General features: G+C 42.8%; 1 protein-coding gene across 2 annotated transcripts in view; it reads right to left on the reverse strand.

The window, feature by feature from the left end:
- Positions 1-19,559, reverse strand: part of LOC115148909 (nuclear receptor-interacting protein 1-like) — a 62,950-nt gene that overhangs the window by 27,225 nt on the left and 16,166 nt on the right. The window contains exon 2 of one of the 2 annotated variants that reach the window (XM_029691213.1): positions 3,781-3,853. The exons of the other annotated variant lie outside the window; for it this stretch is intronic. The gene's annotated coding sequence lies outside the window, so the exon portion shown is untranslated. The remainder of the gene's footprint in view (positions 1-3,780; positions 3,854-19,559) is intronic. 2 annotated transcript variants of the gene reach the window in all.

The following is a 19,559-nucleotide window of genomic DNA, read 5'->3' on the forward strand; positions in this document are numbered from 1 at the left end:
TACAAAGAGAGTGAAAGTAAAAGCATGCTATCCCCTCATGCACGAGCATCAGTCTGATGGCCCTCTGATAGAGCACTTGCCAAACGCGCTAGTGTGTTTCAGCCTGGGCCTTGAATTACGTCATTCAGCTTTTTCCCGGGTTCTGAGAGCCTATGGGAGCCGTAGGAAGTGTCACGTCATGCCAGAGATCCCCTGTTTTTGTTAGAGATGATCAAGGAGGGCAAGAAATGGTCAGACAGGCCACTTCCTGTACAGAATCTTCTCAGGTTTTGGCCTGCCAAATTAGTTCTGTTATACTCACAGACACCATTCAAACAGTTTTAGAAACTTTAGGGTGTTTTCTATCCAAAGCCAATAATTATATGCATATTCTAGTTACTGGGCAGGAGTAGTAACCAGATTAAATTGGGTACGTTTTTTATCCGGCCGTGCAAATACTGCCCCCTAGCCCCAACAGGTTAAACAGCGTTTGACATGCTTCTAAGTACGGTAATGGAATATTTTGAATTTTTTGTCACGAAATGCGCTCACGCGTTACCCTTCGGATAGTGACCTGAACGCATGAACAAAACGGCGGTATTTGGATATAACTATGGATTATTTGGAACCAAAACAACATTTGTTGTTGAAGTAGAAGTCCTGGGAGTGCATTCTGACGAAGAACAGCAAAGGTAATCAAATTTTTCTAAAAGTAATTCTGAGTTTAGGTGACCCCGAAGTTGGCGGATGTCAAAATAGCTAGCCGTGATGGCCGAGCTATGTACTCAGAATATTGCAAAATGTGCTTTCGCCGAAAAGCTATTTTAAAATCGGACATAGCGATTGCATAAAGGAGTTCTGTATCTATAATTCTTAAAATAATTGTTATGTATTTTGTCAACGTTTATCGTGAGTAATTTAGTAAATTCACCGGAGGTTTTCGGTGGGTATGCTAGTTCTGAACATCACATGCTAATGTAAAAAGATGGTTTTTGATATAAATATGAACTTGATTGAACAAAACATGCATGTATTGTATAACATAATGTCCTAGGAGTGTCATCTGATGAAGATCATCAAAGGTTAGTGCTGCATTTAGCTGTGTTTTGGGTATTTGTGATGCATGCTAGTTGCTTGGAAATGGCTGTGTGGTTTTTTGTGTCTATGTACTCTCCTAACATAATGTAATGTTTTGTTTTCGCTGTAAAGCCTTTTGGAAATCGGACAACGTGGTTCGATTCAGGAGAAGTGTATCTTTAAAATGGTGTAAAATAGTCCTATGTTTGAGAACTTTGAATTATGACATTTTGTGGTTTTAAATTTGGCGCTCTGATTTGTCACTGGCTGTTGAATAGTGTGGGACGATTTCGTCCCACCTCCCCTAGAGACATTAAGTAACTTTAAAGGCACAGCGCAGTCTAAAACTAGATTTTCCTGTGTTATATATATTTCCACACTATAAGGTTGTAATAATACTGTGAAATTGGGAAAATTATGATAATGCACTTTTAGTGTAAGAGCTTAGTTTTGGCCTACCAGGTGGTAAATTATACTGAACAAAAATATAAACGCAACATGTAACAAAAATGTTGCTGAGTTACAGTTCATATAATCAGTTAATTTAAATAAATAAATTAGGCCCTAATGTATGGATTTCACATGACTGGGCAGGGGCACAGCCATGAATAGGCCTGCGAGGGCATAGACCAAACCACTTGGGAGCCAGGCCAACCAACTGCAGAGCCAGCCCCAGCCAATCAAAATGAGTTTCCCCCCCGCAAAAGGGATTTATTACAGACAGAAATACTCCTCAGCTCCTTATCTTGACAAAGGATAAAATGCTAATGAACAGGGATGTAAACAAATTTGTGCACAAAATTCTAGATAAATATATTTTTTGTGTGTATGGAAGATTTATGGGATCTTTTATTTCAGCTCATGAAACATGGGACCAACACTTTACATGTTGTGTTTATGTTTTGTTCCGTGTACCGTAATTTCCGGACTATTAAGCGCACCTGAATATAAGCCGCACCCTCTGAATTAAAAAAAACATCTTATTTTGAACATAAATAAGCCACACATGTCTATAAGCCGCAGGTGCCTACCGGTACATTGAAACAAATTAACTTTACACAGGCTTTAATGAAACACGGCTTGTAACAAAAAGAAATAGGCTTTAACGAAGCACGGCTTGTAACAAAAATAAATAGGCTTTAACGAAATACGGCTTTTTTGACAATGCTCCACGCTGTCAGGACCCACAAATTTGAAAGCGGGAAAAATCCATATATTAGCTGCGTCATTGTTTAAGCCGCGAAGTTCAAAGCGTGGGAAAAAAGTTGCGGCTTGTAGTCTGGAATTTACGGTAGTTAATAGACCAATAAGAAAGAGTTCCAAACCTCTGCCGATAACAACTAGTTTTCAGTTTTCCCCTCCCCATTCAGACCATTCCCAGATACTCTTTGCTAAGAAGCTACTTTTGTTTCTTTATGACCATTTTCATGTAAAACAATCACAGTAAGGTGCTTACAGTAATTGTTACCTTAGAAAATGATAGAGGCCTCTGTTGGTCAAAAGGCAGTTTTAGCATGGGCAGCGCCAATGAGGGCTTCCACCATTTTAATGTAGTCAACTGGGTGGGACTGCCAACTTCATTGTCTGATCCCTCCTGGTGACCCTGTTAGATTCATGTCCAACTGGGTCATCAGGAGCGATCAGGCAATCGTGAAGATGAAAATGGACTACTTCAAAATGGAGATAGCTTCAATGCTGTCACAGACACCATAATAGCAAGGATACAATGTCTTTTAGTATTGCACAGTATACCAAAACTTCTGTGCTTTGTTGATACTAGTACATAAAAAACAGTTTGGTACTGGAATTTGTGTTACTTTCAGTTCTACTGTCAAATGTGTCTCATGTCATATACGGATTGAGAGGATCGAGTCTGTCAAGTAATTTATCTGAATCTTTTCAAGTGGGCAGTAGCTAGCCAGGCTATGCTTGCACATGTAGCTGACACAGCATGAGCCACCTTTGAGATGCATGCAAGAGAGAGAAATGCAGACATAATGGCTTCTTCAAACGAAAACATACCTCCACACCCGCAGCTGCAGGAGCGAACTATGGGACTACTTTGATTACAGAAGAGATGACGAGGGACAGCCCACCGAAACAACTAAGCAAAAGGTTACAAAGCAGGGCAGTGCAAGGGAAATTATTTGATATTGAGATAAAAATGGCTGCATCGAACCTTTATGACGTTTTCTGTACTATCCCTCCATCACCTGATTTATCACACTCAAATAGCTCTGTCTGTGTGTGTGTGTTGCTGGCAACAACAACAGTTGGATTAGTAGTTATCCAAGCATCTCTGGGCTCTGAGGCGAGAGAGAATAAGACACTCATTACAGCCCTTAAAATGCCCTGTGCCCCTGTGATCAACAAGGTTCAAACCTGAGTCTCCTGCACTGTATGCCAGAAGAGCGTAATAGGCCGCCATGCCAAAGCCTTGGCAGTGACTCAGGGTGCCAATGCAACTGTTCAGGTCTCAGGCAAGGTTACTCATGATCACCAAACCACCTCAGTCACACTCCCACTCCAACAAAACCCACTTTAGAACCAAATGTTGGGAAATTGAATGGTGGAGTGAGTTAAAGGTTGTTTCTCCTTGCTACTCAGTAGAAAGGGAAGGGAGTTGGTGGTTGGGTGATGTTTTTCTATTCCCTCCCCCCCTCATTCTCCCTTGCTGTCACCCCTCCCCCTTCCTGTTTAATATCACAGGGCTGCTCATATGACCTTGAGTGGCATCGTTGGCACGGCAAGAGAGAGAGCTGCCGCTGCCTCGCCTGCGGGCGTCCTTGAACTGGATCTGCAAGACAAAACAAACTTAAAAGACATCTCAGATCTCCTCTGTACCCCTCTCTCTCTTGTTCCCTCCATCTCTCCCTAGCTATTTTTTATTCAATCTGCGCTGCTCTTATCTGTCCCTACGGTGGGAAGAGATTTATCAAGACCTCCCGATCGGACCAAGATAGAGACAGAATATCAAAATGTCTGAACGGCCTGGTTGTGTGGATATATTTTTAAACCTCCCTCCAACTCCTCCTCCTCATTCTACTGGCTGGAGCACCAATGCCATTTCAGGAGAGGAGTGTTTTTGGAATACACGTGTGTGTGTGTGTGTGTGTGTGTGTGTGTGTGTGTGTGTGTGTGTGTGTGTGCAGTAAGATAACTAGCTGGCTGGTTGACCCAGGACAGAGCAGGGGTCCACTTGAGGTGTTATTTACCCAGCTAACAATTCTAGGGAGAGAGAACATTTTTGTAATGTTACTCGTAACATTCCCCTAATGTTTGAGTGCCTAGTTTTTTGTTAGTTAGGGGAACATTCTATCCACTGAGGGTTACTGGAATATTTCATCAACATCACATGTTCTCAGAATATAAGACATCAAGGTTCTAGACATTTCCTGAGAACATTGCAAGAACATTCCTATGTCCAGTTTTCTGAGGGTTCTGCTTGCCTGAGCTAGAATACCTCACGATAAACTGTAGACCACACTATTTACCAAGAGTTGTCATCTGTATTTTTCGTAGCTGTCTATTTACCAACACAAACCGAAGCTGGCACAAAGACCACACTAAACGAGCTGTATAGGGCCATAAGCAAACAAAAAAATGCTCACCCAGAGGCGGCGCTCCTAGTGGCCGGTGAGTTTAATGCAGGAAAACTGAACTCTGTTTTACCTAATTGCTACCAGCATATCATCTGTGCAACTAGAGGTGAAATAACTCTATATCACCCTTAGTCCACACACAGAGATGCATACAAAGTGGTCCGATGAAGCGGATGCTAAGCTACAGGAGTGTTTCGCTAGCACAGACTGGTAATATGTTCAGGGATTCATCTGATGGCATTGAGGAGTTTATCACATCAGTCACCGGCGTCATTAATAAATGCATCGGCGACATCATCCCCACAGTGACCGTACGTGCATATCCCAACCAGAAGCCCTGGATTACAGGAAACATCCGCACTGAGCTAAAGCTGCTGCTATCAAGGAGTGGGACACTAATCCGGAAGCTTATAAGAAATCCCGCTACACCCTCCGACGAACCATCAAACAGGCAAAGCATCAATACAGGACTAAGATCGAATCCTACTACACTGGCTCTGACGCTCATCGGATGTGGCAGGGCTTGCAAACTATCATGGATCACAAAGGGAAACCCAGCAGCTAACTGTCCAGTGAAGGGAGCCTACCAGATGAGCTAAATACCTTCTATGCTCACCCTAAGGCTAACAACACTGACCCATGCATGAGAGCACCAGCTGTTCCGGACGACTGTGTGATCACGCTCTCCGTAGCCGATGTGAGTCAGACCTTTAAACAGGTTAACATTCACAAGGCTGCAGGTCCAGAGGGATTACTAGGACCCATACTCAGAGCATGCTCTGACCAGCTGGCAAGTGTCACTGCCATTTTCAACCTCTCCCTGAAAGGCTGGTCATGGCTCACATCAACACCATCATCCCAGATACCCTGGCGCCACTCCAAGTCGCATACCGCCACAACAGATCCACAGATGATGTAATCTCTATTGCCCTCTACACTGCCCTTTACCACCTGGACAAAATGAACACCTACATGATAATGATGTTCATTGACTACACCTCAGCATTCTACACCATAGTGCCCTCCAAGCTTATCACTAAGCTAAGGACCTTGGGATTAACTTCTTTTTTTTTAGGTCACTTTCTTTTCAATGGGTTTTCATTGGGAATCCATCATTCTAAGGCAGTTGCTTGCAGTTCCTATCGCTTCCACTGGATGTCAACAGTCTTTAGAAATTGGTTGATGTTTTTCCTTTGTGTAATGAAGAAGTAGCCCTGTTCAGAATGAGGTTTGAGGGAAGAGTACTGTTTGATAGAGGCGCATGACCTGAAAAGCACGCTCCACTTTGTTTTCCTCCGGTATTGAACGCAGCTTATCCCATCTTAAATTTTATTGATTATTTACGTTAAAAAATACCTAAAGTTGTATTAGGAAAGTTGTTTGAAATGTTTGGGCAAAAATTAAAGGTAACTTGAGATATTTTGTAGTCATGTTGCGCGAGTTGGAACCGGTGTTTTTCTGGATCAAACGCGCCAAATAAATGGACCTTTTGGATATATAACAACGGAATTAATTGAACAAAAGGACCATTTGTGATGTTTATGGGACATGTTGGAGTGCCAACAGAAGAAGCTCGTCAAAGGTAAGGCATGAATTATATCGTTATTTCTGAGTTTTGTGTCGCACCTGGCGGGATGAAATATGATTGTCTGTGTTGTTTGACGGGATGCTGTCCTCACATAATAGCATTGTTTGCTTTCGCCTTAAAGCCTTTTTGAAATCTGACACTGTGGCTAGATTAACAAGAAGTTCTGCTTTCATTTGGTGTATTGCACTTGTGAATGTATGAAAGGTAAATATTTTGAACAACTTTTGGGGAATTTGGCGCTCTGCCATTTCACCGGATGTTGTCAAATCAATCCCGTTAACAGGATTTGAGCCATAAGAAGATAAACACCTCCCTTTGCATATGGATCCTGGACTTCCTGACAGGCCGCCCCCAGGTGGTGAGGGTAGCAACAACACATTTGCCACGCTGACCCTCAACACGGGGGCCCCTCAGGGGTGTGTGCCTAGTCCCCTCTTGTACTCCTTGTTCACCCACAAATGCGTGGCAGCACACAACTCCAACACCATCATTAAGTTTACAGACAACACAACGGTGGTAGGCCTGACACTGATGACGATGAGACGGCCTAAAGGGAGGAGGTCAGAGACCTGGCAGTGTGGTGCCCGGACAACAACCTCTCCTTCAACGTCAGCAAGACAAAGAAGCTGATCATGGACTACAGGAAAAGTAAGGCCGAGCACGTCTCCATCCACATCGATGGGGCTGTAGTTGAGCAGGTAATGAATTCCCTAATGAATTATCATGGTCCAAAACACACCAAAACAGTCGTGAAGGGGCTCACCAACACCTCTCCCCCCTTAGAAGGCTGAAAATATTCAGCATGGCTCTCAGATCCTCAAAAAGTTATACAGCAGCACCATTGAGAGCATCTTGACTGGCTGCATCACTGCTTAGTATAGCAACTGCTTGCCATCCGACCACAAGGCGCTACAGAGGGTAGTGCAAATGACCCAGTACATCAATGGGATCAACTTCTCTGCCATCCAGGACCTCTATACCAGGCGGTGTCAGAAGAAGGCCTTAAAAATTGGCAAAGACTCCAACCACCCAAGTAATAGAGTGTTCTCTCACCTACTGCATGGCAAGTGGTGTCCGTGTCTGAATCCTGGCTTAGGAAGACCACCAAAAACCCAGAAATTTCCATTCCTAACTATAACATTTTCCAACAAGATAGAACTGCCAAAGGGGGCGGAGTTGCAATCTACTGCAGAGTTCTGTCTTACTATCCAGGTCTGTGCCCAAACAATTTGAGCTTCTACTTTTAAAAATCCACCTTTCCTGAAACAAGTCTCTCACTGTTGCCGCTTTCTATAGACCACCTTCTGCCTCCAGCTGTGCCCTGGACACCATATGTGAATTGATTGCCCCCCCATCTATCTTCAGAGCCTGTGCTGTTAGGTGACCTAAACTGGGACATGCTTAACACCCCGGCCATCCTACAATCTAAGCTTGATGGCCTCAATCTCACACAAATTATCAATGAACTCACCAGGTGCAACCCCAAATCTGTAAACACGGGCACCCTCATAGCTATCATCCTAACCAACCTGCCCTCCAAATACACCTCTGCTGTCTTCAACCAGGATCTCAGCGATCACTACCTCATTGCCTGCGTCCGCAATGAGTCTGCGGTCAAACGACCACCGCTCATCTCTGTCAAACGCTCCCTAAAACACTTCAGCGAGCAGGCCTTTCTAATCGACCTGGCCCAGGTATCCTGGAAGGATATTGACCTCATTCCATCAGTAGAGGATGCCTGATTATTGTTTAAAAGTGCTTTCCTCACCATCTTAAATAAGCATGCCCCATTCAAAAAATGTAAAACCAGGAACAGATACAGACCTGACTGCCCTTGACCAGTACAAAAACATCCTGTGGTGTACTACATTTGCATCGAATAGCCCCCGCGTATTGCACATTTTCAGGGAAGTTAGGAACCAATATACACAGGCAGTTAGGAAAGCTAAGGCTAGCATTTTCAAACAGAAATGTGCATAGCACAAACTCAAAAAAGTTCTGGGACACTGTAAAGTCCATGGAGAATAAGAGCACCTCCTCCCAGCTGCCCACTGCAATGAGGCTAGAAAACACTGTCACCACCGATAAATCTGCGATAATTGAGAATTTCAATAACATTTTTCTGTGGCCGGCCATGCTTTCCACCTGGCTACCCCTACCCCGGTCAACAGCCTGCACCCCCCCTCAGAAACTTGCCCAAGCCTCCCCCATTTATCCTTCACCTAAATCCAGATAGCTGATGTTCTGAAAGAGCTGCAAAATCTGGACCCCTACAAATCAGCCGGGCTAGACAATCTGGACCGGGCGAGACAATCCCTCTCTTTCTAAAATGATCTGCCGAAATTGTTGCAACCCCTATTACTAGCCTGTTCAACCTCTCTTTCGTATCGCCTGAGATCCCCAAAGATTGTAAAGCTGCCGTGGTCATCCCCCTCTTCAAAGGGGGAGACACTCTAGACCCAAACTGCTACAGACCTATATCTATCCTACCCTGCCTTTCTAAGGTCTTCAAAAACCAAGTTAACAAACAGCTCACTGACCATTTCAAATCCCTCCGCTATGCAATCTGGTTTCCGAGCTGGCCATGGGTGCACCTCAGCCACGCTCAAGGTCCTAAACGATATCATAACCGCCATCGATAAGAGACAATACTGTGCAGCTGTATTCATCGACCTGGCCAAGGCTTTCGACTCTGTCAATCACCACATTCTTATCGGCAGACTCAACAGCCTTGGTTTCTCAAATGACTGCCTCGCCTGGTTCACCAACTACTTCTCAGACAGAGTTCAGTGTGTCAAATCGGAGGGCCTGTTGTCTGGAACTCTGGCAGTCTCTATGGGGGTGCCACAGGGTTCAATCCTCGGGCCGACTCTTTTCTCTGTGTACATCAAGGATGTCGCTCTTGCTGCTGGTGATTCTCTGATCCACCTCCACGCAGACGACACCATTCTGTATACTTCTGGCCCTTCTTTGGACACTGTGTTAACCAACCTCCAGACGAGACGAGCGTCAATGCCATACAACTCTCCTTCCGTGGCCTCCAACTGCTCTTAAATGCAAGTAAAACTAAATGCATGCTTTTCAACCGATTGCTGCCCGCCTGTCCAGCATCACTACTCTGGACGGTTCTGACTTAGAATATGTGGACAACTACAAATACCTAGGTGTCTGGTTAGACTGTAAACTCTCCTTCCAGACTCACATTAACCTGTTACATCTAGGGGGCAGTAATTTCACGGCTGGATAAAAAACGTACCCGATTTAATCTGATTATTAGTCCTGCCCAGAAACTGGAATATGCATATAATTATTAGCTTTGGAGAGAAAACACTCCAAAGTTTCTGAAACTGTTTGAATGGTGTCTGTGAGTATAACAGAACTCCTATGGCAGGCAAAAACCTGAGATGCTTCTGTTCAGGAAGTACCCTGTCTGAACATTTCTTGCCCTTCTTTATTATCTCTGTCGTTTACAAAGGATCTCTGCTCTTACGTGACAATTCTCACGTCAACAATGGAGTCTCACAGCCCGGGAAAAACAGGAATGATGTCATTCAAAGCCCTGGCTGAAGCACACGAGAGCAAATGCTGAGTGGTCAGTCAATGGACTAAGCCTTAGGCGCGTGACACGCCCCGCCCCCGGCTTTTGGTTTTTTCCTCAGTTTACAGACAGGCAGATTCCCGGTCGGAATATTATCGCTTCTCTACGAGATAAATTGCATAAATATTGGTTTTAAACAGCGGTTGACATGCTTCGAAGTACGGTAATGGAATATTTCGAAATTTTTTGTCATATTTTGCGTCATGCTCGTGGCCGAGATTTAGCGTTGGGATAGTGTCTAGAACGCACGAACAAAACGTCGCTGTTTGGATATAACGATGGATTATTTGGGACCAAACCTACATTTGTTATTGAAGTAGAAGTCCTGGCAGTGTATTCTGATGAAGAACAAGCAAGGTAAGAACATTTTTCTTATAGGAAATGTGATTTTGGTGAAGGCTACACTGGGTGGGTGTCTAAATAGCTAGCCCTGTAACGCCGGGCTATGTACTTACATTATTGCAAAATGTGCTTCATCCGAAAAGCTATTTTAAAATCGGACATATCGAGTGCATAGAGGAGTTCTGTATCTATAATTCTTAAAATAATTGTTATGCTTTTTGTGAACGTTTATCGTGAGTAATTTAGTAAAATCACCGGAAGTGTTCGGTGGGAATGCTAGTTCTGAACGTCACATGCTAATGTAAAAAGCTGGTTTTTGATATAAATATGAACTTGATTGAACAGACATGCATGTATTGTATAACACAATGTCCTAGGTGTGTCATCTGATGAAGATCATCAAAGGTTAGTGCTGCATTTAGATATGGTTTGGGTTTATGTGACATGATATGCTAGCTTGAAAAATGGCTGTGTGATTATTCCTGGCTGGGTACTCTGCTGACATAATCTAATGTTTTGCTTTCGCTGTAAAGCCTTTTTGAAATCGGACAGTTTGGTTAGATAAAGGAGAGTCTTGTCTTTAAATAGCTGTAACATAGTCATATGTTTGAAAAGTGTAAGTTTTCGGATTTAGAGGAGTTTGAATTTCGCGCCCCGCCCATCATTGGATATTGGAGCAGACGTTCCGCTAGCGGAACGTGTAGATGTAAGAAGTTAAGCATCTACAATCCAAAATTAAATCTAGAATCGGCTTCCTATTTCGCAACAAAGCATCCTTCACTCATGCTGCCAAACATACCCTTATAAAACTGACTATTCTACCGATCCTTGACTTCGGCAATGTCATTTACAAAATACTCTCCAACACTTTACTCAGCAAATTGGATGCAGTCTATCACAGTGCCATCCTTTTGTCACCAAAGCCCCATATACTACCTACCACTGCGACCTGTATGCTCTTGTTGGCTGGCCCTCGCTTCATATTCGTCGCCAAACCCACTGGCTCCAGGTCATCTATAAGTCTTTGCTAGGTAAAGCCCTTATCTCAGCTCACCCGTAGCACGCGCTCAAGCAGGTATATTTCACTGGTCACCCCCAAAGCCAATTCCTCATTTGGCCGCCTTTCCTTCCAGTTCTCTGCTGCCAATGACTGGAACGAACTGCAAAAATCACTGAAGCTGGAGACTCATATCTCCCTCACTAGCTTTAAGCACCAGCTGTCAGAGCAGCTCACAGATCACTGTACCTGTACGTAGCTCATCCAACTACCTCATCCCCATACTGTTATTTATTTTATTTATTTTGCGCCTTTGCACCCCAGTATCTCTACTTGCACACTCATCTTCTGCCCATCTATCACTCCAGTGTTTAATTGCTATATTGTAACTATTTTGCCACTATGGCCTATTTATTGCCTTACCTCCCTTATCCTACCTCATTTGCACACACTGTATATAGACTTTTACTATTGTATTATTGACTGTATTTGTTTATTCCATGTGTAACTCTGTGTTGTTGTTTGTGTCGCACTGCTTTGCTTTATCTTGGCCAGGTCGCAGTTGTAAATGAGAACTTATTCTCAACTAGCCTACCTGGTTAAATAAAGGTGAAATATATATTTTTTAAGTGGTACTGATGCAACAAATCTGGAACCAACAGGAACCCTGAGCAACTTCTACCCCCAAGCCATAAGACTGCTAAATAGTTAGCCAGGGTAGCTATTGGTTAACTATTTAAAGTGGAACTGACAGCGTTTTAGCCACATGAAATCTTATTAAAATATGTTCATATACACCCCCAGAAAGAATAGGACACCTTTTTTTACATTTTCTGAAGGAAGGCCTTAGATATGGTAATTTTTCATGAATTCATAGAATGTTTGGGAATGATGTATAGTCAGACATTTGTGACAACTCTATATCAATATAGAGTGGGAAATCGGCCATGCGTTTGGACAATTAATAGACACTGCAGTAAATAAAATCTAATAAAAACATCTGTCTCATCCAGGACTGGAGTCTACACTAAACACTGCACCATAGCCAATCAGAGCAATTTGCCTTTATGCAAATAAGCCATTTTCCACACGGGACTGCCATCATTCACTTTGAACTGGAGTGTGTTTACAGAAAGTAGCAACAGCGCGAATTTAGATCATTCGCAAGCATCCGCCAAAAGCCACAAAATATATCTGAATGCATCCCGAATGGGTGGAGGCAGTAAACAATGTTCCAGGTCAGCTGTGATTTACAACCTGATGGCAAAACTTTTTGGACTATTGGTGATTTAATATTAATCATGGATTGAACTCCATCCATCTATTCTTCCAACAATGCTTTGCTGTACGTCATTACATTTTGAGTCAAATAGAACCTATTTTTAAAACATCTTATGACGTTGGGTTTGTAGAATAAAATGGGAATTTTGATATGATTGTCTGTTTGTTTCATATCTTACAAAGTAATTAAACTGCTGTCAGTTCCACTTTAACTATTTGCGTTGACAATTTTTGCACTAACTATTTTGACTCATCACATATGCTGCTGTTACTGTTTATTATCTATCCTGTTGCCTAGTCACTTTATCCCTACCTACATGTACATATCTACCTCAATCACATCGTACCCCTGCACATCGACTCGGTACTGGTACCCCATTTCTATAGCAAAGTTATCATTAACCATTGTGTATTTATTCCTTGTGTTATTATTTTTCTATCATTTCTCTTTTCTCTTGCATTGTTGGGAAGTAAGCATTTCACTGTTAGTCTACACCTGTTGTTTACGAAGCATGTGACATATTCATTTAATTTGATTTTGATTTGATATTCCAACAACACCTCACTAAACATACACAGAACATGGTTGCCATGTTCTAAGAATATAAGATATTAATGTTCTTGACACGTTTCATGGGGACTTTGCAAGAACATTTCTGTGTATCAGTTGTCAGGGCGTCGGCTGACTGTGCCAAGGAAACGTTCCCCCCCCAAAAAATGTGTTACATTACACATCATGCCCTGTTACTGTTGCCAAGCCCATCAACGCCCTGATTGGTGAACCACTGATCCACTGATTCCCAGCTCTTTTTGTCTGTTGCCAAAGTTAGGGATACTCACACACACACAGTGCTTTTAACATACAGGCTTTTCAACTTATTGGACACCCTTAGACATACTGTACACTGAGTGTACAAAACATTAGGAACACTAGGAATTTTTCCTGAAATTTTCCATGGGAAGTTAAGCCCAGGAATTTGGGGAATTTTACTTCAATTCATCAAAAAAGTTAGCTTATAACAGTGAACCTTTTTTGTGGGATACACATAAGGCAATTCTAGGTCTTGTGGCATATTTTGGTTAAACTATCCCCAATTCAATGGAATTGCAACCATGCACAGTGCACTCTTCCGTCACATGTACAGCTGATTCTCAAGATCTTGTACACTAATGAGATGCTATTGAGCCCACACTACTATATGTGTCTGAGCCAATGACTACATGCTTTCTGGTAAGTTTTTATTACAATACTGGGTGAGGTGAATATAATTTATATGACATAATTTTTTGTTAACTAGTAAATAGTAGCCTACAGCAAAGTGTGTTTAAATAATTTCTTACTTGTTAACAATTTCTGCTAGTAGTTATTGCTACCATGTGGGTTTTAGCTTGCTTGAGCCTGCTAACTGAGGAGTGTTAATTCATCTGTTTCCATACATGTTTCATTATAAAACATTTATTACAAAGGAGTTGTTAAATCTAACTGCTTAACTATTTCTTTGTACATGGAATTGTATTTGTTTTACTAATTTTTGTCTTCTAATCTTTACAGGAAAATGCCACAGGCACGTAGAAGGAAAAGCTGTATACATTTGCAAATACTGTGCCAAATCATATGTGAAGAATGTAACAAAGATGCAGAATCATCTGGCCAAGTGCATAAAGTTCCCTCAGGGCTCACAACAAGAAACCTCTGACAAAAGTCCCTCTACTTCTATTTGAGGTGAAAATGATGAATCAGACACCTTATCGATAGCAACAGCTCATGGTCCTCCTGGAATCAGAAGTTTTTTTTACTCAATGGAGGAACGTAGTCAGAGAAATGTTGATGAATGTCTTGATTGAGCCGTGTATGCAATTGGTTCACCTCTGATGCTCACAGGCAATGTGTATCGGAAGAGATATCTGAATGTTCTTCGCCCAGCATACAACCCTCCAACCAGACATGCTTTATCTACTCATTTTCTGAATGCAGAGTTCAACAGAATTCAAGTGAAGGTCAAGCAAATCATAGAGAAAGCAGACTCTATTGTAATCATCTCTGATGGGTGGTCGAATGTTCGTGGGCAAGGAATAATTAACTACATCATATCCACCCCTCAACCACTATTCTACAAGAGCACAGACACAAGGGACAACAGACACACCGGTCTCTACATTGCAGATGAGCTGAAGGCAGTCATCAATGATCTTGGACCACAGAAGGTATTTGCACTGGTGATAGACAATGCTGTGAACATGAAGCCTGCTTGGTCTAAAGTGGAGGAGTTCTACCCTCACATCACACCCATAGGCTGTGCTGCTCATGCATTGAATCTGCTCCTCAAGGACATCATGGCACTGAAAACAATGGATGCACTCTACAAGAGAGCCAAGGAAATGGTTAGGTATGTGAAGGGTCATTAAGTAATAGCAGCAATCTACCTCACCAAGCAAAGTGAGAAGAATAAGAGCACCACATTGATGCTGCCCAGGGGGGGAAGGAGTCTCTCCAAGAAATGGATATACCACATTCTGCCGAACAGCCCCATCAAGAGGATCCTCCTGGATAATACATTTTGGGAGAGAGTGGTAAGCAGCCTGAAACTCCTGAAACCTATAGCAGTAGCCATTGCACGGATTGAGGGAGACAATGCCATCCTGTCCGATGTTCAGACTCTGCTTGCAGATGTAAGAGAAGAAATCCATACTGCCCTGCCCACTTCAGTGTTGCTCCAAGCAGAGGAAACTGCAGTTCTGAAATACATCAAAAAGCGTGAAGACTTCTGCCTGAAGACCAGACACGCCGCAGCGTACATGTTGGACCCCAGGTATGCTGGCAAGAGCATCTTGTCTGGTGCAGAGATCAACAAGGCCTATGGTGTCATCAATACCGTGTCTCGCCACCTTGGCCTGGATGAAGGCAAGGTCGTTGGCAGTCTGGCGAAATACACTTCCAAGCAAGGGCTTTGGGATGTAGATGCAAGATGGCAGTCGTGCCAACGTATCTCATCAGCTACCTGGTGGAAGGGACTTTGCGGACCTGAGGCTCTTTCCCCTGTTGCCTCCATCATCGTCCAAATCCCACCAACATCAGCTACCTCAGAGCGCAACTGGTCCTTGTTTGGGAACACACACCAAAGCATGCAACAGGCTGACCAATACAAGGGTTGAAAAATTGGTGGCCATCCGGGCAAATTTGAGGCTTTTTGAGCCTGAGAAGGAGCCATCCTGAACAAGGTTGGAAAGTGACTGAAGATGAGGCCTCAGAGTCTGATGTTCAAGAGGTGGACATTGAGGAGGTCCAGGGAGAAGACATGGAAGCCTGAGAGGAAGACAACCAAAGCTTTAGTTTCTAGACTATCATTTTACAGATGTATTTTGAAAATGTTTTTGGGAGATGCGATGGATCATTGGGGATCATTCAATATTCCCTTTTGTTGTTCAGTGAAATCATCCCATGTGAAGAGTCAACTCATTTAATTAAAGTTCAATTTCAGAGCTAATGCTTTTTCTTTTTTCTATTGGAATGTTTGTGTATGGAGATTGCAAGGCTGTGTGCTCGATTTTATACACCTGTCAGCAATGGGTGTGGCTGAAATAGCCGAATTCACTAATTTGAAGGAGTGTCCACGTACTTGTGTATATATAGTGTACCTAAGTTTCGGTATAATGAGCAATAGAATGTGAGAATAGGATGACTCCCCTAGCAGGTCTCAAACCCAGGCCACCAACATCAAATGCCCTATCTGCTGTCCCAATAAGGGATATCTCTAGGGCATGTGCTTATTGGGTTAGTATAGTTAGGCCCTGTCCAGAAGAAACCCTAACCCCTCCTACCTTGGCACTTGTGTAGATCTGAAACAACTTGATAGGTCTAAGCAAAAGTGTGAATGCACTATGAAATAAATCTCAGCTCTGTTAAAAATGCACTCAAGAAAATATTTTATTGATAATAGTCATTCAGGAGTATCATGAAAACAGCTTAATATGCCCCACCAACATTAGACAACTATACAGGAAGCCCTTCAATTGCTTAAATAAGTAAATAAAAATCAATGATTAGAGAATAGTCAGATTAGCTTAGACCTGACATGGACATGGTGACGTAGCAGGAAGATTGGAGCAACATGAACCAGGAGGTTGTGAGTTCACATCCCTTGTGAGGACATGTTGAATAATAATTACTGTATAAATGAACATGCAATCATGTATGTCAAAGTGTGTCAAATATGTAAGTTGGAGACGTGTATGTTAAAAGCACTGTGTGATTATCCCTTGCCAATAGACTAAAATGTCTGGTTCACCAATCAGGGTTGGCTCGGCAAGAGTAACAAGACATCTTGTCATGAATTTTTCTTTGGACACAAATGTTCTTGCAACATTCCAATGAAACGTGTTTAAACCATTCATATCTTATGTTCTGAGAACATGGCAACCATGTTTGTTGGGACATTGATGGAATATTCTCCAAACCCAGAAAAAACAGGACACATTTATTTTACTAGGCAAGTCAGTTAAGAACAAATTCTTATTTTCAATGACAGCCTAGTGGGTTAACTGCCTTGTTCAGGGGCAGAACAACAGATTTTTACCTTGTCAGCTCAGGGATTTGATCTTGCAACCTTTCGGTTACTAGTCCAACGCTCTAAACACTAGGCTACCTGCTGCCCCCACATGAATGAATATCTTATGATACGAGAACATGGCAACCAGGTTCTGGGTAAGTTCTATTTTACATTAAGGGAATAGTCGCTTGGAAACATTACTTGCACATCACAGGAACATTCCTATGAAAACCTTGACCTAATGACACTCTTAAGGGAACGTTCTCTAAGGTTGTGGGAACATTTGTTGTTAGCTGGGTAATACTAGGAAATCCCAGACTGTTTTCCCCCCTTCACTTCCGGGCTGTTGGCACAAGGACTCTGTACTGGTTCTCCAAACAAACATCCCATTGCTCTCTATTTTAGATATCTGACAGCTTTGTGTTGAATCATCAGCTGAAGAGGTTGCCTCTCTAACTAACTTAGAAAGGGGAGAAGCCTCTAAACAGTTGGCAGTCGATATGAACAGGCTAACCATGGTGACTGGCAGGAATGCTAGGTCATGGTGAAGAAATGTGACATTTACATGGGTAAACAACACCATGGTAGGGATGGGGATTTTAAATAATTTCACTATTAGAATAGTATCATACATTTTTGGCGGGTATCCGAATATTGAGCACTGCTGTGCGAGGGTGAGGCTGAGGCTTGGGCTCTATTAGTGCAGCTGGGGAGATGCCAGTGAGATGGGAGCGAGCAGAGGGAGGCAGACAGCCAAGACTACCTAACTTGTAGCAGCCACTATGTTATTTATCATACCATATAACAGTGCCTATCTTGACTGGAGTAGCCAAGAGAAGCTTGCTAGCTAGGCTAATTGAGGCCATATTTTGTGCCAACTGCCTACCTGTTGGTTGCTCATTGTAGCCTACTCCTTCAGCTAACTTTTAATTCTGTAATGTTATTCCATCTTGCATTGCGTTAGTGAACTCTCACTACACTTGCTACAAATTGAGCCGCTTTGATTGGCCAACATAAACAACAAGTTTCACACATGAAGACTACCAGACAGCTACCAGTCTTTTTTATGGGGGGCACAAGTCATAAAAACTACATTGGAAAGTTTTATTTATTAAATTGATCATGGTATATCCTTGTATGTAATAACGTCACATTAATATTTTATTATAATTTACAAAAAGTATTTTCAGTGTTAAAATTAGCCTATACATTTTTTGGGTGGCAAAAATGAATACTCACACTAGTATTGGGGCGGCAGGTGGCCTAGTGGTTAGAGTGTTGGGCCAGTAACCGAAAGGTTGCTAGATTGTATTCGCGAGCTGACAAGGTAAAAATCTGTTGTTCTGCCGCTGAACAAGGCAGTTAACCCACTGTTCCCCAGTAGGCTGCCATTGTAAATAAGAATTTGTTCTTAACTGACTTGCCTAGTTACATAAAGGTTAAATAAAAAATAAAAAGTATTTGAATACTAACGTCCGTTTGGATATTCAAACATCCTTACACCAAGGTTCACTGAACAAAGTCCTCCTCTCATTCTGTACTGTCATACTAGCCAGTCATTACTGCTACTTTCACCTGGGCTGGAAACTTAACCTAAGCCACTGTAAAGCACACAGAGGCAGAGCACTGCTCCCTTTCAACATGATGCACAGTGCAGGTCAGCCAGCTTCATGGAATAGAGCTAATATTTACACTGCACCAAGAGATGCTGTTTCAATATGTGAACTAGAAGGAAATGCAGGGTGGACTTTTTGCCTTTAAAGCTAATACAACTTCCAGGAATCTCAGTGTTGTGTGTGTGCGTGTATCAGTGTGTGTGTGTCAATGTGTGTGTGTGCTAGGTCTGTGTTGAGGGGAGCAGCAGAGAGAGACAGGCCTAGCCCCCCTCCGCACCACCGGCCCAGCCCTCTCCCTTGCAGCTCCCTTCATGCCTGACCTTTCATGACTGTAATGTTATCACATGTCATACGCAGGCAGGCCTGCTGGAAACCATTTGCTAGAGGCACCATGGCGGCTGTAGCCCCCTCACTAAACACTGCTCTGGTACTGGCTGGAGAGATCAGGCCAGGCCCAGCTCTGGATCTAACTGGTTTACTGCTCAGTATGTTTCACCTTCACATAAATATAGAAAAACACACAAATGCCACGCACATGACACACACACACAACACATGTAGACAGACACACAATGACATATGAGTGTCCTTAGGGACTCTTGTTTGGTGACATGAGCAACAAACAGACACCTCAATTAGTGGAAGGTGCTCTCTTACCGAGACAAGTTCAGAGGCTAGGAATAACAAGCAAAGGGAGGCTAGACTACTTCACAGAGCAGTGTGTGTGTGTGTGTGTGTGTGTATGTGAGAGAGAGAGAGTTAAGAGCTAATCCTACACTACACACTCCATGTATAGCTCCCCACCTCAGGACATGACTCTATGTTGTGTTGTTAGTGCCACTGCTTAATGAGGTTGCTGTTAGTGAAACATCTAATTACCACTAGCTATCCTATGATGGTTATCAACAGTTACACACAGTGGAGAAATGAGC

This window comes from Salmo trutta, chromosome 15, assembly GCF_901001165.1.
Source record: "Salmo trutta chromosome 15, fSalTru1.1, whole genome shotgun sequence".
Taxonomy (NCBI): domain Eukaryota; kingdom Metazoa; phylum Chordata; class Actinopteri; order Salmoniformes; family Salmonidae; genus Salmo; species Salmo trutta.